The sequence below is a fragment of the Pan troglodytes genome, chromosome 2 (assembly GCF_028858775.2).
Source record: "Pan troglodytes isolate AG18354 chromosome 2, NHGRI_mPanTro3-v2.0_pri, whole genome shotgun sequence".
NCBI classification, from domain to species: domain Eukaryota; kingdom Metazoa; phylum Chordata; class Mammalia; order Primates; family Hominidae; genus Pan; species Pan troglodytes.
The window spans coordinates 35,455,133-35,476,712 of NC_086015.1; the positions used below are offsets into that span (position 1 = coordinate 35,455,133).

Sequence of the window (21,580 nt, forward strand, 5' to 3'; positions counted from 1 at the left end):
TTCTTTAAATTGACTAATGGTCTCTTCCTTTTCTCCCTTCTACTCTCTCTCCTCCTATACTCTTAAAGGTTTTGGCTTCTAGGAGGGACATGACTGAACTATTCAGAAGTTTTTTCATGGCTCTAAAAGAAAAACCTCTGACATTTTCACACAGGGAGCTTTCCTTTGTGATACAGACAAATCTTTTAAGTTCCCCATTATGTTCTTAATTATACACACTTTCTAAGTAGCTGTGGTTTTCTTTTCTGTTTTTAAATGTTAATTAAGAAGATCATAAATGTTCTTACAGTTTTATTAATCATTTTCACATGGACAGTATTACACTTGGCACAAGGCAGCATTCCAGTTTTCCCTAAAAAAAAAAATCCAAGAACTATCCTTCCTACTCTTTTCTCTTCCCTAATAAAATCTCTGCTTCAAACACCTCCCAAAATAGGCCTATTTCCTTCCTTCCTTTTTCTGTTTGCTTTTTTCCTTCTAAACATAGGGAATTTGTCTCCAGGAAAGGAAAACATGGGGCTGGGGTACAAGGATGGGAGTGAAACTTACTTTTCATGTGTTTCATTTTCTATTGGTTATGAAAACTTCCCAGCTTACATCAACAAATGTATCACCTCATGATCAGAACTCTCAGTTGGCTTGACTGATGTCTCTGGCCTGGGTTTCATAAGGCTGAAATCAAGGTACCAGCACTTGTTCAGAACACTTACCTTTGCCTACAGCTGTGCAAAATTATCTAACACAAAGCCTATTTTATAATAAAGTGTTGAATATCTCATGTAATTTATTGAATACTGGAAGTAAAAAACAGAATGGTAAGGTTTCTACTGAATGTGTAGTACTTTCTCACCATTTTAAAGTTAAAAAATCTTAAAATATCTTAGTTGAGAGCATCTGTACACACATAAGGCCTCCCGTCTATTGCATGTAAAATTATACTCTATTTTTTCTCAATTATACAAATATTACATGTTCACCGAAGAAAAGTTATAAATTATATAAACAAACAAAGAGAAAAAATTAAGTTACCATTATCTCTCCGTCAACAGAAAGCCACTGAAATATACCGGTATGTGCACTTCCAGGTGTGTGTGACAGAGAAAAAGACAAAGAGAATACATTGATTTCTCTTTTTCAAAAGTGGAATCATACTACATACAGTTTAATACCATTTTATTTACATTAATTATTTTTGTGAACATTTTTTCATGTCAGTAGACAAATTTCTGCAACAAAACTATTACAGTTCAAAGGGAGTTTTTGAAAATATTTTTAAATGAGTAACATATTCATTGAAGAAAAATTAGAGAATAGAGATAAGCAAAATAAAATTGTAATTGCACCATGTGAAGACAACCACTGTTAACATTTCCATCTTTATTGTTATTGGATATACACTACTCTAGTCCTCCCAAGTTGAACACTATTGCCAAGCTTTTGCTAGACATGCTTTTGCTAGACATGCTCTTGCTAGACAGGCACCAGCAAAGATGGAACAAGCTAAACCTTTGTTCACACCCTTGATTATTTCCTAAAGACTAAGTCCTTGATTAAGTCCTAGATGAAGTATTGGGTCCAAAGACATGAACATTTTTACGGCCATTGGTCAACGTTGCCAAAATGTTTTCTTGGAGAATTTATAGAGTATGGGAGTACATTTTTCCAGGTCCTCTCACCAATCTTGGGTGGTATAATTTTGTTAAAAAATCTTTCAAGCATACCACTTCACAACATTTTCAACTTTGGCACTACACAAAGATGTTTTGGGTCTTGGTTTGGAAGCATAAGCTCTAATAGCTTTTCTGGGATACTGTTTTAATCAAGTCCTGGCCTACTGTAAGAGGCAGACATGTTTTTGTGCAGGAAAAATCAAGAAAGACATGAATATTTACATGAAGAAAACTATGAAATTACCAAAGAAAAGATTCAGCTGGAGAAAGAAATGGACTACTCTTTGAAATTGTTTCCAGAAGGAAATCTTTGCTTTGATTTCATTTTCTTCAGCACCCAATCCCAAGGAAGCATCCAATCCTCTCTCGTCTTGTTCTGCATGTCAGAAGACAGAGTACCAGTTCTGAAGGTTCCTCCTTGAGATCCCTTTCATGGATCTGGTTTAAGTCCGAGAGCATATAATCTGCTATGTGGAGCTCAGTGCAACAAAGGCATTGGCCAATTTCCAGCAATTATCTGAGAAATTCTATTTCAGACACTAAATCTCCAGCTTTAATCAACTTGCAAATCCCAATCATCCCCAGCAGTGAGCAATCGCAGGTCTGAAGGAAACAGTGATTGTGTCTGTGACCCCAGAAGACCTCTCTCCATCAGGTATCATTTGGAAATCCCTGGGGTCTGATTGCCTCATATTAAACTTTCATTATTTCCAGATAAGGTATCTGAATAGAAGAAATAATGCCCAGGTGCTGGAAGGGCTGCTAACTTGGGGCCAGCTGAAACTGCCTGTGTCCTGCAGGCTGAAAATTGAGGAAGGGAAACAATGACCCAGGAGATAGATGTGTATTCTGTTCCTTTGTATCATCAGAAGCCTGGCTTGACCAGAGGTTTTTCTCTCAGCAGCTTTGGTGGTGATATCTCTGTGGCAGCCACCTGAGGGTAATTGATTCCTTGGCTAATTTGGCTTGGGTGCCAGCAGCCGTTTTGAGGCAACATTCACCCAGAGCTCCTAGCTTAACCTCAGCAGTTAAGCATTTTTGGCACTGCCAAAAGTTGTCACCTCACCCTGCATAACCCCCAAAGGCAGTGCTTGTAGTGCACAGCAGGAGTTGAAATTGTGTGTGTGTGTGTATGTGTGTGTGTGTGTGTATATCAGCAAGTGGGATAGATTAGCTCTTAATGAATGAGCACATAAAGATGATCCATTCCAAACATCTGCAAGTATAAAACCACATGCCTAGTGAAGAATTTTTTTCTGTTCTAATGTAAGATCTACCTAGAAAAGAATATCACAAAACTTACTGCTTTATGAGTTAACAGAAAAAAAAAAAAAAAAAAACCTGTTTCTGGTAGTTTTCTAAGTGTTGAGGTAGAAGGAAGAAGACAGGAGGAGCCAAAATTTGCATTTAGAAAATGAGGTCTTCCTCCCAGAACTGCCAACACAGATTCTCTATAACACTTTGTCGAAAATTAATTCTCTCCACAGAAACAATAATTGAATTCTAACCAATTTTTTCTTTTTAAAGAAGTGGATTATATTTATGCTATAATTAAACCCAGCAAAAAGATCATAGGCATTTCTTCAACTAGGTCAGAAATTATGAAGTTAGGTGTGCCAACGCTAGTATCAGACACACCTGCCAACAATTTAGCATCTTCCCACTTCATGCTTCTCTGAACAGCAGGAAATGTTCAGCGTTGTCACAAAGCTGCTTTCCTATGCTTTGCTACACAAGCATCTTCTACCTGCAGTATTTTTCGTGCCTTATTTTTCCTATCTTGCAAAAAGAAACTGCACCAACCTGTTCCCCTATCTACAAAGGTTCCTCCCATAATTTTTTATTGTTAAATAAAGTCTTAATTCCCTTTTATTGATCAAATTTGAACTTTATGCCTAAGATACTTGTATTTCTTTTTTTTTTCTTTTTCACTTTTCTGGTTTTTTTTTTTTCTTGCTTGGGTTGCATATTCTGCAAAACATTGAGAAATAATATCAGAAGACAGTTACTACCACATGCTCTGATATGATGATGTGGCACTTGCCACAGGCCAGGTGTCCTTTGAGGGATGGTTAATTCTGCCAGTGCTCCTCAGAAAGCGAGAAAAGCCTGGGAGTTTATGCCACTGTTTCTGACCACACAGTAGGCCTGATCCAATAACTAGGAATATGAAAGCCTAATATCAGGATAATCCTGAGACATAATTCAGATTTTCCCAATGGGATCAGGCTGGAGATAACCGTCACAGGATTTTGCTTGAAATTTTATCCCTGCAGGGGGGTTTCTTCCTATTTCCGGTATCTAGTGTTGCACAATAAGCCACCCAAACATTAGTCTTCTATCACTGTGAAACTACCCCAAATTTCAATTTTCTATTGCTTCATAACAAACTATTCCAAAGCTTAAAACTGCAATTATTGTATTTGCTCATGATTCTTTTGGTTGGGAATTCAAACAAGGCATGGCAGGGATTGCTTGTCTCTGTCTATGATGTTTGGGACCTCAGTTGGGATGGCTGAAACGACTGTAGGGGCTGGCTGGACTGGCTGGACTAGTGTCATATGTCTGGGGCTTTGGTTTTCACTGCCAGCTGGATTCCTCAGTTTTCTACTCCATGTCACCTCCCCATGGTGCTAGCTCAAACTTCACAGCTTGGTGGTCTCAGGTGGTCGGGTTACTTACATGGCAACTGGTTACTGCTGGGGACAAGCAGACACTGCTAGGCATCTTAAAAGACAGGCCTGGAATTAGGCCAGAATCATTTCTACCATGTCTGTTGGTCGAAGCAAGTTATAAGGCCAACGCTGATGGGAGGGGAAATAGACCCCTCCCTGGTGGGTGGAGTGGTTTGTGCAAACATGGAGGAAACGAATGGGAGGCAGCCACCTTTAAAAACCAGTTACTACACTCCGCTCCCTGTCCTCCTTGCTCTTTTACAGCTTTCTCCTGGGAGCACTTTCTAAATGAAATCACCTACACATAAACTCTCATCTCAGAGTCTTGCCTCTGGGAAACCTGACCCTAAGATAAAGGTTATTTCAATCCAAAGATTTCAGCCTCCTGTTCTAGGAAGGTTTGTTACTAATGTGGACTAAATCCAAGTCTCCATGCTGACATCTGCAAAACCCCAGGAGCAAGCATTATAATTCTACATCAGGGGATCCCCAATTTGGGATACTCACTACAAACACTTCGGAGCTCAAGAAAAAAAAAAAAAAACCTTTATGTTTGGGACCTACTCCAGGGATTCTGAATTCATTGGGCTGGAATAAGATGTATGCATGGATATTTTTAGTATTTTTTTAAAGTTCCTCTGCTAATTCTAATGTGGAGTCCAGGTTAGGAACCACTGTTCTGGCCAGGTGCAGTGGATCACACCAGTAATCCCAGCACTTTGGGAGGCCCAGGTGTGTGGATCATGAGGTCAAGAGATTGAGATCATCCTGGCCAACATGGTGAAACCCCGTCTATACTAAAAATACCAAAATTAGCTGGGCGTGGCAGCACACACCTGTAGTCCCAGCTACTCAGGAGGCTGAGGCAGGAGAATCACTTGAACCCAGGAGGCAGAGGTTTCAGTGAGCTGAGATTGCACCATTGCACTCCAGCCTGGCAACAGAGCAAGACTCCATCTCAAAAAAAAAAACAAAAAACAAAAAAAAAAACCCTGTTGTAAGTAGTTCAAGCTATGAAGACTGTGTGTGGGAAAAAGAGGATGAAAATACCACAAGGTATCCTGTGAAGGCAAAAAATAAATAACCCTTAACCAAATCACCTCTTGCCCTGGGGCCAAAATCTTATAGCTGCCATCAAATAACATGGGTTGCAAATCTGGTTTTCAAATCCAGTTGCTCTAGGTTTAGGAGCGGAGAGGCTTCTTTTACATGTCTTGTCTGAATAAAAGTCACATACATATACTCTACTAGTTCAGTTTAGAAAAATAAATTCCAGTCATTGTGTACCCTTTGCCTTATGGCCTACAGCATATTAAATGTTATTTCTAAATCCTACTAGAGTTTTATAGAAATAGTAATATCTAGCCTTCTCTTTACTAGGGACAAAGAACAATCTTGGTTATATTCGCACCTGAGTTGGAAAAAACAACTTTCAGTGCCATTTATTAAACTTCAAGAGTGAAATCTGATTATTAAAATTCCATAGTGTAGAAGAATATTTCAGAGTATAAAGGACTCACAGACACCTTTCCTAGCTAATTCCACAATCAATAGGACAAAATTTTCCCTTTTCTTCTTGCTGAGTCTCTTAATCTTTAAATGATACAGAGGAGAGAGTGTTCTAACTTCCTGTAATTACATTTTCTTGTTAAACTTTATCCTTAGTCCTGATTCTCAATTTGGTTTCTATAATCACTGGTTTTTATTCTATAAAACTTTGTTTTGTAATTAGCAAGATAGAGATCAATGTAACACAAAATATGTGCTAACACAGAACCAGGTTTTGCTCTTCCATGCATGAACGCCAAGTGTAGAGAAGATAACCTGCAAAAACAGTTCAAGGGAAACTTGATCTCATCCCAGAAATAACAGCCTCCTCTTTCATGGGAGGCAGCAATCTTAAAATGTTGCATTTCAACACTGTACCTCCCCTTCTTGCCAGGAATTATAACATAGTAACATCTCTGAAATGGTGATATGTCTTATAATTGTCATCATTTAATTGGCAGGTTTTTTTCTTTCATAGTGGTAAATAAAATAATGGTGTACCTTAAAACTGACAGTGTCTTAGTTTGGATGAAATATGGCAATCCACACTCACCCAGCTAAAGAAAGCATGGAATAAATTTCAAATTAAAATGCAGATATGTGAAAGGCAGAAAGAAAAAATTGAATTTCCTGTCTAATGTAGCCCCTTTTGGACCCTATCAGGAGCAAACAGCAATAACCAAAGCTTGGAGTGCTATATGCAGGTCACTACCTATGCCTTCTCTCACCTATTGCAATTTTGAGCATATTGCCCACCTTTAGGATAAGCTCTAAGAGACTATCTTAACAGTATAGGTGTTTTTTTGTTTTGTTTTGTTTTGTTTTGTTTTTTAAGATGGCTGACTAGAAGCATTGTAAGCATGCCTCATCCACTTAGAATTACCAAAAAATATGTAGACAGTCTCTTTTTTTTTTTTTTTTTTTAAGCTGGAGTCTCCCTCTGTTGCCAGGCTGGAGTGCAATGGCGCAATCTCAGCTTACTGCAACCTCCGCTTCCCGGGCTCAAGCAATTCTCCTTCCTCAGCCTCCTGAGTAGCTGGGATTACAGGCGCCTGCCACCACACCCAGTTAATTTTTGTATTTTTAGTAGAGATGGGGGTCTCACCATGTTGGCCAGGATGGTCTCGATCTCCTGACCTTGTGATCTGCCCACCTCTGCCTCCCAAAGTGCTGGGATTACAGGCAGGAGCCACTGTGCCTGGCCAACATTCACATTTTAAACACATTATCCAAGGTAGAACGTGGGAGTTTGACAGAAAAAAAAAAATGATAGGAAACACTAAAATCTAGGAAGGAGAAGGAAAATGTGCAGCTTCTGTGGCTAGGATTGGCCCGGAACTGGTAGTGAATTCCTCAGTACAGGGGAAGGTGAGTGAGTGTCTTCCTACAGTTTACCTTCTCACTTGGGAACTGTACCATCCAAGCCATAGGAGAAAGACTTTGACTCTTCTAAGCCCTGATTCTGACTTGGGAGCAGCCAGGAGACTGTAGGAAGAAACCCCAAGGAGGGAGCACACCTTGGGTCTCACACTCTTTCTGGGACCTGAGGAGCTACAATAAAACACCATTCTTGATCCTTGCTTTTAACAGACTATGCTCAGTCCTGGAAACCAGTGGCACCAGTCCCGGGCATTGGGGAAACTCAGGCTGCTGCTTCCAGAGTGGGGCATGGGGCCTAGGTAGGGGTGTCGGGGAGGCTTTTGCAAACGGGACTGAGAAGCAAGTGTGCTGTGGGCTGCAGCTGCTGGAGCTACATGTGGGCAACTCCTCCACTTGTCCTGAGTAAGACAAGAGTTGCTGCAGAAACTTGGACATGAGCTGGGAAGAGGGCCCCCATGGCCCAGGGCTGAGTTCCGGGCTAGGCATGAACTACCAGGTCTGACTGAACAGCCAGGATGGGGGAGGGATCCCCCAGCTGCAACAGCCAGGATGGGGGAGGGAGCCCCACAAGCACTGGGGCGTGAAGAGGACATAAGTCCCCCAGCTGCTGGCCAAGGCTGTGGCTGCTGAGACTGCTGGGACTGGCCACCCCCACCACATGGTAAGACCTCACTGTAGTGGTGGTTGCCCCTCACCCAAGCATTTCTCCAGGGCCCAAGGATCAACCCACCTCACCCCCAACTCCTCATCACAGCTAGTCCATGCACTCATCATTGGGGGACCTGTGCACAAGTCTGCCTGGTCTGGCTCTGCTTGGCTTCACCCCACCCTCTGAGACAGAGTGCAGGATCCATGGTCCTGGGGGGTTCCATAACCCAATCCACCACCTGGGGCACCTAAGCATTTATCCTGGGGGACAGAGGCTGGGCACAAACAACATATCACTACCACCTCAAGTATCTGCAGGTGCTTGCTTCTACCTGCATGCACCACCTAGTGGCCTGGAAGCCAGCCTGCATGGCCCATTGCAACAACTGCCAATACAAAAGCACAGCACTTGGGAATCAGAAGAGCATCTCACCACTACTGCTACCACCATTGCCCACATCATGTGGCTGCCCAGGAACCCAAGAGCCTACTCACCCAACCAGTCCACCACTACCACAACCAGCATTGAGAAAGGCACCCAGAGCCCAAAAATCAGCCTGCTTGGAACCACCAACACAAGTGTCAGAATACACTGCCACAGAGCACAAGGATAGACATGCTTAGCCCCACTGAAAGCTAAAGACAGACCAATCTGGCATTCCAGACCCTAGCACAAGTTTACCACAGCCTCCACCAATAACCGCACCCTAACACACCAAGGAAACCACAGATACCACTGATGCTATTTATAGCCAATGAAATTATAGTAGTCTTCCCTACTCCACGCACCCAAAAGCAAAGCCAAAGGGTCCTACCCAACCAACATCATAGTCACATATTCAGGAAAAAGCCCCCCCAGTGAAGGAAAACTCAAAAATAAAGAGAAGCAAATGCTGTAAAGACATAAGAAACATGAAAAAGCAATATGACACCCTCAAAGGAACACAATAATTCTCCAGCAATAGATCCTAACCAAAAAGCAATCCTCAAAATGCCAGATAAAGAATTCAAAATATTTATTTTTAAAAGTTCAATGATGCAAGAGAAATATGAAAAGCAATACAAAGAGCTCAAAAATCAATTCAGGAAATAAGTGAAAAATTTATCAAAGAGATAAATATCTTTTTGAAAAAAACAGACATTCTGGAACTGAAAAAGTCATCAAAGCAAGAACAAAATACAATCGAAAGTTTCAAAAATAGACTAGGCCAAGCAGAATAGAGAATTTCAGAACTTGAAGACAAATATTTTGAAATAATCTAGTCAGGCAAAAAATAAAGAAAAAAGATTTTTTAAAAAATGAACAAAGCCTTTGAGATACTTGGGACTACAAAAAGCAACTGAATGTATTAATTGTTAGTATCCCTGAGGGTAAAGAGAAATTGAAAGGCTTAGAAAACCTACTTAACAAAGTAATAAATGAAAACTTCACAATTCTAGGAAGAGATTTAAATATCCAGATATAGGAGGCTCAATGATCCCCAGAAAATACAATGCAAAAAGTACTTCACCATGGCCTATTGCAATTCAGGCTGTGTAAAGTCAAAGTGACAGTACAAATTCTAAAGTCAGCAAGAGAAAAACATTTTATCATCTATAAAGGAAACCCTCTATCTGACTAAAAGCTAATTTCTCAGCAGAAACTTTACAGACCAGGAGAAAATGGGATGATATATTCAAAGCACTAAAAGAAAAACACTGTTAGCCAAGGATACTATGTCCAGAAAATTTCTTTCATAAATAAAGGAAAAATAGTCTTTCCCAGACAAGCAAAAGCTGAGGAAGTTCATCACCTCTAGAGCAGCCCTCCAATAAATGCTTAAGAAAGTTCTATACTCAGAAGCAAAAGATTAATAGCTACCATCATGAAAACACTCAAAAATATAAAAGCCATTGATAGAGCAAGCAAACAAGGAAGAGGAAACTAGCAAATGTTACCACTGTAGAATACCAACAAACTACAATAGTAAACAATAACAGAGAAATAAAGGGAAAAAATAATATATATAATTACCAGAAATCAAGTAACAAAATAACAGGAATAAGCCCTGATGTGTCAGTAATAGCCCTGAATGTAAACAAATTAAACTTTCCACTTAAAAAAAATATAGACTTGCTGAATGGATTTTTTTAAATGACTCAAGTATAGGCTGCCTACAAGAAACTCATCTCATCTGTAAAAACATGTACAGAATGAAAGTAAAGGCATGGAAAAAGAAGCTACATGCAAACAGAAACCAAAATTAGGCAGAGTAGTTATATCAGATAAAACAGACTTTAAATCAAAAACAGTAAAAAGAGACAAAGAATCTCATTATATATTGATAAAAGGATCTATTCAGTAAGAAGATATAAAAATTCTAAACATATGTACCCAAAACTGAAGCACCCATATATATAAAGCAAATATTATTAGATTTAAAAGAAAAGACAGGCTCCAATACAACAATAGATAGGAATTTCAACACCCCATTCTCAGCATAACACAGTTCATCTAGACAGAAAATGAACAGAGAAATATTGAATTTAAACTGCACATTAGACCAGAAGGACCTAAAAATCATTTACAGAACATTTCATCCAGTGGCTGCATAATACACATTTTTCTCATCAGCACATAAAACATTCTCCAGGTTAGACCATATGTTAGAACACAAAACAAGTCTCAACAAATTTCAAAAAATTGAAATCAGACCACAATGAAATAAAGCTAGATATCAATAGCAAAGAGAACTCTGGAAATGATACAAATACATGAAAATTAAACAACATGCTCCTGAATGACTGAATGAAAGAAATAAGGAGTAAATAAAAAAATTCTTGAAACAAACAAAAATCAAAACCCAATATGCCAAAACCTACAGGATACAGCAAAAGAGTGCTAAAAGGGAAGTTTGTAGCAATAAATGCCTACACCAAAAAAAAAAAAAAAAAAAAAATAGAAAGACTCCAAATAAAGAACCTATTGATGCATCTCAAGGAACTGGAAAACAAGAACAAACCAAACCCTTGGTAGAAGGAAAAAAAGAAAAATCAGAGCAGAACTAAACTAAATAGAGACCAAAAATATATATATACACACAAGGGATCAGTGAAACAAAAAGTTGGTTTTTTGAAAAGATAAACAAAATCAATAAACTGCTTGATATGCTAACCAGGAAAAAATGAGAGAAAACCCAATAAAATCAGAAATGAGAAAGGAGGCATGATAAATGATACCACAGAAATACAAAAGATCATCAGAGACTATTATGAACAACCATACATTCACCAGCTACAAAACCTAGAGGAAATTAATAAATTCCTGGAAGCATGCAACCTCCCAAGATTGAACCAGGAAGCAATAGAAGACCTGAACAGTCCAATAATGCACAGAACATTAAATCCATAACAAAAAAAATCTCTGAACTAAGAAAAGCCCAGGACCAGATATATTCATAGTAAAATTCTATCAAACATACAAAGAAGAATTAATCTCAATCCTTCTGAAACTGTTCCAAAAAACTGAGGAGGTGGGAATTCTTTCTAACTCATTCTACAAGGCCAGTATAACCCTGATACCAAAACCAGACAAGCACACAACAGAACAAAGAAAACTACAGACCAATATCCCTGATGAACATAGGCACAAAAATAAAAAAAAAAACTAGCAAATTAAATCCAATGACACATCAGAAAGATAGTATACCACACTCAACTGGGTTTTATACCGGGAATACAAAGATGGTTCAACATACACAAATCAATAAATGTGATACATTACATAAACAGAATTAAGGACAAAATCCATATGATCATCTCAATAGATGCAGGAAAAGCATTTCACAAAATCCAGTATCCCTTCATGATAAAAACCCTCAACAAAGTAGTCATAGAAGAAATGTACCTCAAAATAACAAAGGCCATATACGACAAACCCACAGCCAACATCATACTGAATGAAGAAAAGTTGAAAGCCTTTCCCATAAAAACTGGAACAAGACAAGGACGCCCACTTTCACCACCCTATTCAACATAGTACCGATAGTACTGGCCAGAGTAATTAGGCAAGAGAAAGAAATAAAAGACACCCACATTGGAAGAGAGGAACTCAAATTGTCTCTGCGTAATTTGGAAAACCTAAAAACACCACCAAAAACCCTTAGTTTGATAAATGAATCTAGTAAAGTTGTGAGATACAAAAACAATGTCCAAAAATCAATAGCATTTCTATACACCAATAACAATCTAGCTGAGAATCAAGAGGCAATCACATTTACAATAGCTATAAAAATATAAAATACCGGAGGCGAGGTTCTGGCTGGTTGTGCCGTTGCGAGCTGCAGCGGGGATCGCTGCGGCAGGCCCAGAAGTGTATCCTGACTCGTAAATTGACGAAGCCACTGGTGCTGCAAGTGTTCTTTTGGGGTAGTGTCTGGGATCCGGTGCAAGTCGAATCACTGTTCAAATAAGGTGTAATTGAAAAGTGATCCTCTCTTCAGAGCTGTCAAAAACAAATCCAAGTCTGGATCTCGCTCTCCTCGCTCAGGATCTGCATCAAGATCTCGTTCTTGTTCACGTTGGAAGTCTCGGTCCCTAAGGCCATCTGTCTCTGGTTCAAGGAAGTGCAGGCTGAGTTCTAGGTCTCGTTCCAGATTATATTCTCCAGCTCATAACAGAGAAAGAAACCACCCAAGAGTATAACAGAATCGGGATTTCCGAGGTCACAACAAAGGCTATATAGAAGGCCCTATTATTTCCGTGGGCGCAACAGAGGCTTTTATCCATGGGGCCAGTATAACCGAGGAGGCTATGGAAACTACCGCTCAAATTGGCAGAATTGCCGGCAAGCATACGGGCCGTTCAAGATCCCGGTCCCCAGCGAGAAGGTCCCCTTCACCAAGGTCCAGGAGCCATTCTAGAAACTCTGATAAGTCGTCTTCTGACCAGTCAAGGCGCTCCTCATCCTCTCGTTCTTCCTCCAACCATAGCCGAGTTGAATCTTCTAAGCGCAAGTCTGCAAAGGAGAAAAGTCCTCTTCCAAGGATAGCCGGCCATCTCAGGCTACCGGGGATAACCAGGGAGATGAGGCCAGGGAGCAGACATTCTCTGGAGGCACCTCTCAAGATACAAAAGAATCTGAGAGCTCGAAGCCATGGCCAGATGCCACCTACGGCACTGGTTCTGCATCAGGGGCCTCAGCAGTTTCTGAGCTGAGTCCTCGGGAGCAAATTGCAGCTCTCAAAAGCCCCCTCCAGTCTGTGGTGGTGAGGCAGCGGTCACTCCTTCCTAGCCCCGTGCCAAAACCTAGTCCTCCACTTTCCAGCACATCCCACATGAGCTCAACTCTGCCAAGCGGTGCTGAGTATCAGCCTGGGACACACCAAGTTCAGTTCGACCATGGTTCTTGGGTCCCTGAGTCCATCCAAAAACAGCCCTGTGGGTAAGAATTTACCATCCATTGGCTCCACATATGTCTCATCTCAGAAGGAGGAGAGTGCTGCTCCAGGAGGAGCAGCCTGTACAAAGAGGTACCTAGAAGAGCAGAAGACAGAGAATAGAAAAGATAAGGAACGGAAACAAACAAATACAGATAAAGAAAAAATAAAAGAGAAAGGGAGCTTCTCTGACACAGACTTGGGTGATGGAAAAATGAAATCTGATTCTTTTGCTCCCAAAACTGATTCTGAGAAGCCTTTTCAGGGCAGTCAGTCTCCCAAAAGGTATAAGCTCCGAAATGACTTTGAGAAGAAGATGGCTGACTTCCACAAGGAAGAGATGGATGATCAAGATAAGGACAAAGCTAAGGGAAGGAAGGAATCTGAGTTTGATGATGAACCCAAAATATGTCTAAAGTCATAGATGCAAACGAAAACCAGGAGGAGGAGAAGTCAGGCAAATGGGAGGGCCTGGTATATGCACCTCCAGAGAAGGAAAAGCAGAGGAAAACAGAGGAGCTGGAGGAGGAGTCTTTCCCAGAGAGATCCAAAAAGGAGGATCGGGGCAAGAGAACCAAAGGTGGGCACAAGGGCTTTGTGCCTGAGAAGAATTTCTGAGTGACTGCTTACAAAGCAGTCCAGGAGAAAAGCTCATCGCCTCCCCCAAGAAAGACTTCTGAGAGCCGAGACAAGCTGGAAGTGAAAGGAGACTTTTCCACAGGGAAGTCTTCCTTTTCCATTACTCGAGAGACACAGGGCAATGTCCGGATGGACTCTTTTGATGAGGACTTTGCACGACCCAATGGCTTATTGGCTCAGGAACGCAAGCTTTGCCGAGATCTAGTCCATAGCAACAAAAAGGAACAGGAGTTTTGTTCCATTTTCCAGCACATACAGTCAGCTCAGTCTCAGCGTAGCCCCTCAGAACTGTTTGCCCAACATATAGTGACCATTATTCACCATGTTAAAGAGCATCACTTTCGGTCCTCAGGAATGACATTACATGAACGCTTTACTAAATACTAAAGAGACGAACTGAGCAGGAGGCAGCCAAAAACAAGAAAAGCCCAGAGATACACAGAAGAATAGACGTTTCCCCCAGTACCTGGCTGCAACGCTGAGGGAAAATACAAAGATGATCCTGTTGCTCTCAGCCTTGATATTGAACGTCGTAAGAGATTTTTTTTTTTCCAACAGAGTCACACTCTGTCGTCCAAGCTGGAATGCTGTGGCATGATCTTGGCCCACTGCAACCTCTGCCTCACAGGTTCAAGTGATTCTTGTGCCTCAGCCTCCCAAGTACCTGGGATTACAGGCATGTGCCCCCACCCCCAGCTAATTTTTGTATTTCATGTTGGCCAGGATGGTCTCAATCTCCTGACCTAGTGATCCACCCACCTCTGCCTCCCAAATTGCTGGGATTACAGGCATGAGCCACCATGCCCAGCCAGGAGAGAGATCTTAAATGAGGTAAATCGAGAGGATCAGTGGATTCCTGAGACTCCAGGCCCTCGAGGAAAAGGTCAGCTGAGAAAACAGAGAAAACTCATAAAGGATCAAAGAAGCAGAAGAAGCACCAGAGATCGAGAGACAGGTCCAGATCCTCCCTTCCTCCCAGTCATCTCACTCCTACAAAGCAGAAGAGTACACGGAAGAGACAGAGGAAAGAGAGGAAAGCACCACGGGCTTTGAGAAATCGAGACTGGGGACCAAAGTCTTGGTGGGTCCAAGTGAAAGAGGAAGTGGCAGAGCTCGAGGAACCTTTCCATTTTGAGCCAGAGGAAGAGGCTGGGGCAGAGGCAACTACTCTGGGAACAATAAAAACAACAGCAACGATTTTCAAAAAAGAAACCAGAAAGAGGAGTGGGACCCAGAGTACACACCCAAAAGCAAGAAGCATTACTTGCATGATGACCATGAAGGTGAAGGCAGTGACAAGTGGGTGAGCCGGTGCCAGGCGGAGGAGCCTTTCCTCTGGGTCAGGTCCGGTTCATGTTCCAGAAATCAAGTACCAGACCTAAGGTGGCCCATGACAAATTCAGTGGGGAGGAAGGGGAGATTGAAGACAACAAGAGTGGGACAGAGAACTGAGAAGAGAAGGACAATTTATAGCCCACAACCAAGTAGGGGCCACTCTTGATGGGATTCCTTGCCCAGGGGAGAGAGGTGCTGGGAAGATGGCTGCGAGGAGCTAAACAGAGGAACCTCAAGAAGATTCTGAAAATCCTACCCCACCCCTCACCGGCCATGCAGATTGTACTACCATGGAAGTCATCCCTGGCACTGCCTCCCACTGGACAGAGGAGGCTGGCTGTGGAGCCCAGGGATCAGGCCCAGCTCTTGAGCAGAACACAACTCATTGGGCTTTAGCTGTTTTTCTCATTTGTTGCTGGTGTATGGCATTGGGGCAAGGGTAGGGCGGGACAGCGATGCTTGAATTTTTGTTTCCTATCAGAAACCAACAGTTTTGTTCTGAATTTCATTTCATTTGGAGCTAAGAAGACTAATTTGATGATTTTCAATCTCTTCTCCCCATCCTGATTTTAAAAGCCCTTCTTTTTTTTTCTTTTCTTTTTTTAGGCCTATGTAGTAATATTAGAAACATTTAATTTGGGAAACTTTGATTCTTAAAAGAGAAAACAAAGCATGTGAATAAACTTTGAAGTGTTCACCTCAGTTTGGGACCAAATTGCTTGGATCTTTGTAAAAACCGGTTTTGTATGTCAAGGAGGAGTTTAAGGCCTTCTGACCACCTTGTGTTCCCCTTTTCTGCACAGCCATGTATCACGTGGAGTTGCTCCTAACCACACCTCACGTGCCCCTGAGCCCTATTTCCTGATTTCTTCTGGGCTGGACTTCCCATACTCCACCAGCAGCTTCGGTATCCCAAACTTTCTAGTCCTGCTGATCCTTCCAGCAATGGGGTGGAAACTGGAGGGCAGTGTCTGGTCTGTTTTCTAAAAAACTTATGAATTATATTGTCTTTACAAATATAAGATGAGAAAATAATTTTTTCAATATTTTTATTAATCTTTTTATAAAATGAAAAACTCCTATGATCGATTAAGGGAGGTGGTTATGGCTGGGTGGTTCATGGAGTTTTTTGGGGTCTTTAGTTAGTTGTTTGTGTTGTTTGTTTGTTTGTTTGTTTTGTCTTTTTAACCTTAAGCTGTTTAAATTGAAGCATTCTCAGATGTTTGCGGGGAAACATCCTCTTAAAATGAGTCCTTGTGCTTGTCTTCAGGGGAGGCGGTCCTGAGCAAGTGAATCATAGGGCGTTTATGCATATGTTATACGCAGACTGCACCCACCTCTTCTGAGACTTTGCCTCTTGAGTTGTTGTGCTGCTTTCCTCTTACTTTGCTACATTTCTATAGTTAAGTTAGTTTTACTTGATGATTCATGTTTAGCGGGAAAATGAAAATCTCCCTTAAAATGTTTTTTAACTCTTCCTGCAAATAAATGAAGTGGCAGATGTTACATATATATTATATATATATATATATACACACACACACACATATATATATACACACATATATATATAAAAAAATACCAAAATAAATAAATTTAACCGAGGAGGTAAAACATCTCTATGAGGAAAACTATAAAACACTGATGAAAGAAACTGTAGATGACACAAACAAATGGAAAACATCCCATGCTCATGGAGTAAAAAAATTAATATTGTTAAAATGACCATACTTCCCAAAGCAATCTATAGATTCAATGCAATTCCTATCAAAATACAAACACCATTTTTCACATAATTAGAGAAATAATCCTAAAATTAATATGGAACTAAAAAAGAACCCAAATAGCCAAAGCAATCCGAAGCAAAAAAAAGCTGATGGCATCACATTACTCGACTTCAAATTATATTACCAGGCTATGGTAACCAAAAAAACATGGTACTGATATAAAAATAGACACATAGGTGGATGGAGCAGAAAGAGTACCCAGAAATAAAGCCACATATTTACAGCCAATTAATCTTTGACAAAGCTGACAAAAACATACACTGGGGGAAAGGACACCCTTTTCAATAAATGGTGCTAGGATAATTGGATTGCCATATGTAGAAGAATGAAACTGGATCCCTATCTCTTACTATATACAAAAATTAATCAAAATGAATTAAAGACTTAAATGTAAGACCTAAAACTATAAAAATACTAGAATAAAACCTAGAGAAAACTCTTTCATACGTTGGTCTAGGCAAATAATTTGTGACTAAAATCTCAAGAACATGGGAAACAAAAACAAAAGTAGACAAATGGGATTTAATTAAACTAACAAGTTTCTTCATGGGAAAAGAAATAATCAACAAAGCGAAAAGACAACCCACAGAATAGGAGAAAATATTTGCAAACTATTCATCTAATGGGGGATTAATATCCAGAATATACAAGGTACTCAAACAACTCAACATCAACAACAAAAACAACAAATATTCCCATTAAAAAATGGCAAAGCCTGTGCCCCATAAATATATACACCTACCATGCACCTGCAAAAATTAAAAATAAGGCCAGGTGCAGTAGCTCATTTCTGTAATCCCAATACTTCGGGAGCCAAGGCAGGCTGATCACTTGAGGTCAGGAGTTCGAGACCAGCCTGGCCAATATGGTGAAACCCTGTCTTTACAGGGTTAGCCAGACATGGTGGTGTGCACCTGTAATCCCAGATACTGGCTGGGGAGGCTGAGGAACCAGGATCACTTGAACTGGGAGGCAAAGGTTGCAGTAAACTGAGATCACAATACTGCACTCCAGCCTGGGCGACAGAGCGAGACTCTGTCTCAAAAACATAATAATAATAATTTAAAACCATTTTAAAAATGGCTGGGCACGGTGGCTCATGCCTATAATCCCAGCACTTTGGGAGGCAGAGGACGGCGGGTCACCTAAGGTGAGGAGTTCAAGACCAGCCTGGCCAACATGGTGACACCCCGTCTCTACTAAAAATACAAAACTTAGCTGGGCGTGGTGGTGGGTGCCTGTAATCCCAGCTACTTGAAAGGCTGAGGCAGGAGAATCGATTGAATCTGGGAGGCGGAGGTTGCAGTGAGCCAAGATCACACCACTGCCCTCCAGCCTGGGGGAGATCACGCTACTGCACTCCAGCTTGGGAGACGAGAGCAAGACTCCATCTCAAGAAAATAATAATTATAAAATTAAATTAAAATAAAAATAATTGAAAAATTTAAAAAGTGGCCAAGGACATGAATAAATGTTTTTTCAAAAGAAGACATACAAATGGCCAAAACATATATTTTTAAATGCTCAACTTCACAAATCATCATCCCCCGTCAGATGAATAATTTGCAAATAGTTGCAAATTAAAACCACAATGAGATAATCACCTTACCCAGTCAGAATTGCTATTATTAAATAGACAGCAAATAACAGTTGTTGGGAAGTATTTGAAGTAAAGGGAATTCTTATATATTCTTGGTGGGAATTTAAATTAGTACAACCTACGTGGAGAACCATAGGGAGATTTCTCAATCTGTTAAAGGAATCTCCCCAAAGGAAAGGAAATCAATTTATCAAAGAGATACCTGCACTTGTATGTTTATTGCAGCACTATTCACAATAGCAAAGATATGGAATCAACCTAAATGTCCATGAATGGATGGATGAATAAAGAAAGCGTGGTATATATACACAATCGAACACTATTAAGCCAAAAAAAATGAAATTATGTCTTTTACAGCAACATGAATGGAACTGCAGGTCATTATCTTAAGTGAAACAAGTCAAACACAGAAAGTCAAATATTATATACTCTCATGCATATGTGAGTGCTAAAATATATGTACACATGAATATAGAGAGTGGAATGATAGATAATGGAGACCCAATAGGATGGGAGGATGAGAGGGGGAGGATGATGAGAAATTACTTAATGGGTGCAATATATAGTATTCAGGTGATGGATATATTAAATCTCTGACTTGACCACTATGTATAATCAATGCACGTAAAAAAAACTGCACTTGTACCCCATAAATTTATACAAATAATTTTTTAAAAGTATAGATTCAAGGTCATAAATGTGGCAGTTACCAAGCTGGCATTTGGTTGGATTCCTATGACGCACTCCTCTGTTTCACAATAACTGCCTCTGGGACATAAATGTCAATGAGGGCTTCAAGACAGGAGTGTGAAAATTCTTAAGCTTTACTGAGAATGATCTTTAGCATTTGTTACACATATTAATCCCAGGTCCTCACCCCAGATCTTTTGATTCAGAAGCTCTGAGAGTGGTGGGTGATGAACAAGCTTTACAGGTGATTCAGACGCATACCAATGCTGAACTGCACTGCAGTGGTGATTTTGGAGCTCTAGGCACAGTATGGCATGCACACTGGCTCATTGGTGGTGAGATATCCTAAGCCCAGTATGTGTGGAGAGCTGATCCCCATACGTCCAGATTCACCTGACTGCCTGCTCACACTGCTCAGTAGGCATATCTTGAGCTCATATCTTCTCACGCCTACTCTGTTTTTCTGGTGATCTGTCTGTTTTCTGCCCTCTGTGTGAACTACTGATGTCCCAAAACCTGGGACACATGTGTCAAATGCTCTACAAAAATACCTGTTCAATGAATAAAAGGAACTAAAGCCTAAAGTGATTTAGTTAAAAATAGTAAAGGGTCAAGAAAATTTGGATTAATACTTATTTATTTGCCAAATAATTTTCATTTTCAATAGCCACACAGAAGCTGCTTTTTTCACTAGATGTGGGATTATAATCAATCCCAACACCCTCTGCCTTCACTGCATTTAATATATATTAGAAACAGTGGGTGTGGTAGACTGAATAATCGCCCCCACCAAAGCTGTCACCCTAGTCTGTTCAGACTGCCATAACAAAATACCATGGAATCAGTACCTTATAGACAACAGAAATTTATTTCTAACAGTGCTGGAGACTGGCAAGTTTCAAGTCAAGGTGCCTGCAGATTCAGTGACTGGTGAGGGCTCGCTTCCTGGTTTTTAGATGCCTGTCTTTTCACTGTGTCCTCACGTGGCAGAAAGGCAAAGGTGCTCTCTGGGATCACTTTTATAAGGGCACTAACCCCATGTATGAGGGATCCACCCTCATGACCCAATCATCTTCCAAAAACCCCGCTGCCTAATACCATCACATTGGAGATCAGATTTCAGCACAAACATTCTGTCTATAGCAGACATCCATGTTCTAATCTTTGGAACTTGTGAATATGTTACCTTACATTATCAAAAAGACTGTAGATGTGACTAAGTTAAGAGTCTTGAGAAGGAGAATTTTGCCTGGATTATCCAGGTTGGCCCAGTGTAGTCACAGGGATCCTTTCAAAAGGGAGGCAGGAGGATCAGAGTCAGAGAGAGAAGATGTAAGGATGGAAGCAGAGATCAGAGAAGAGAGAAACGCTATGCCACTGGCTTTCAGTCTAGAAGAAGGAGCCTTTAACTGAGGAATACAGAGTGCTGCTAGATATTAGAAAAGGCAAAGAAAGGAATTCTCCCTTATGGCCTCCAGAAGGAACACAAGCCTGCTGACATCTTGTCTGTAGATCAATGGTACCCACCCAGAACAGTAAGATAATAAATTTACATTGTTTTTAAGCCAAATTCATAATAGTTTGTTATAGCAGCAATTGAAAATTAATAGTGTGGGGTTTTAAATTATCTTTCTTATGACATAGCTTAAAATTCTCTGAGCAAACAGGAACCTTTGGGAGACCCAAGGGAGAATAATTTGGAAGGAGTCTGAGACACATTGACACTGATTTTTCTTATTTCTTGAAAGCAGATGGGATTAACCAACTATGACTTTGATTCTTAACAAATGCCAAAGTCTCTGGGCCCATTCCAGGAGATGAGCTGTATTTTGCAATCAAGTAGGAGAATCTACAAGTCTCCTGTAAAACTCACTTGTGTTAAAAAGCATGCTTGCTTGCTTCTGGGATATGTATAGATTTCTGTTTAGAGGAAAGCGTATCCATCTGCATTCGAAAGAAGATAGAAAGAAGCATGGCTCCTTAGTTTCTGCCCTACATGAGACAATGAAAGGGCTAAATAACCCATAAGAATTCCTGGGTATTCATTCATAAAGGGATACTTTTTAGACTGTAGGCAATGCCTTTTGCTGTCTCATTCACTGTTCTGTCTCTTGCCCTTTCCTTCTCACCTGTTCATCTACCCCAATAAGGTTTTCCTGCACCAATTCTGAAGCTTTGGGAGACTTTAGAT

General features: G+C 40.5%; 2 pseudogenes; both read left to right on the plus strand.

Annotated features, from left to right (window-relative positions):
• The window catches only part of LOC460245 (thyroid hormone receptor-associated protein 3-like), an 84,776-nt pseudogene extending 70,265 nt beyond the window's left edge, over positions 1–14,511 (plus strand).
• A 266-nt stretch (positions 14,512–14,777) lies between these two features.
• On the plus strand, positions 14,778–15,465 carry LOC134806960 (thyroid hormone receptor-associated protein 3-like; annotated as a pseudogene).
• The last annotated feature ends 6,115 nt before the right edge of the window (positions 15,466–21,580 follow it).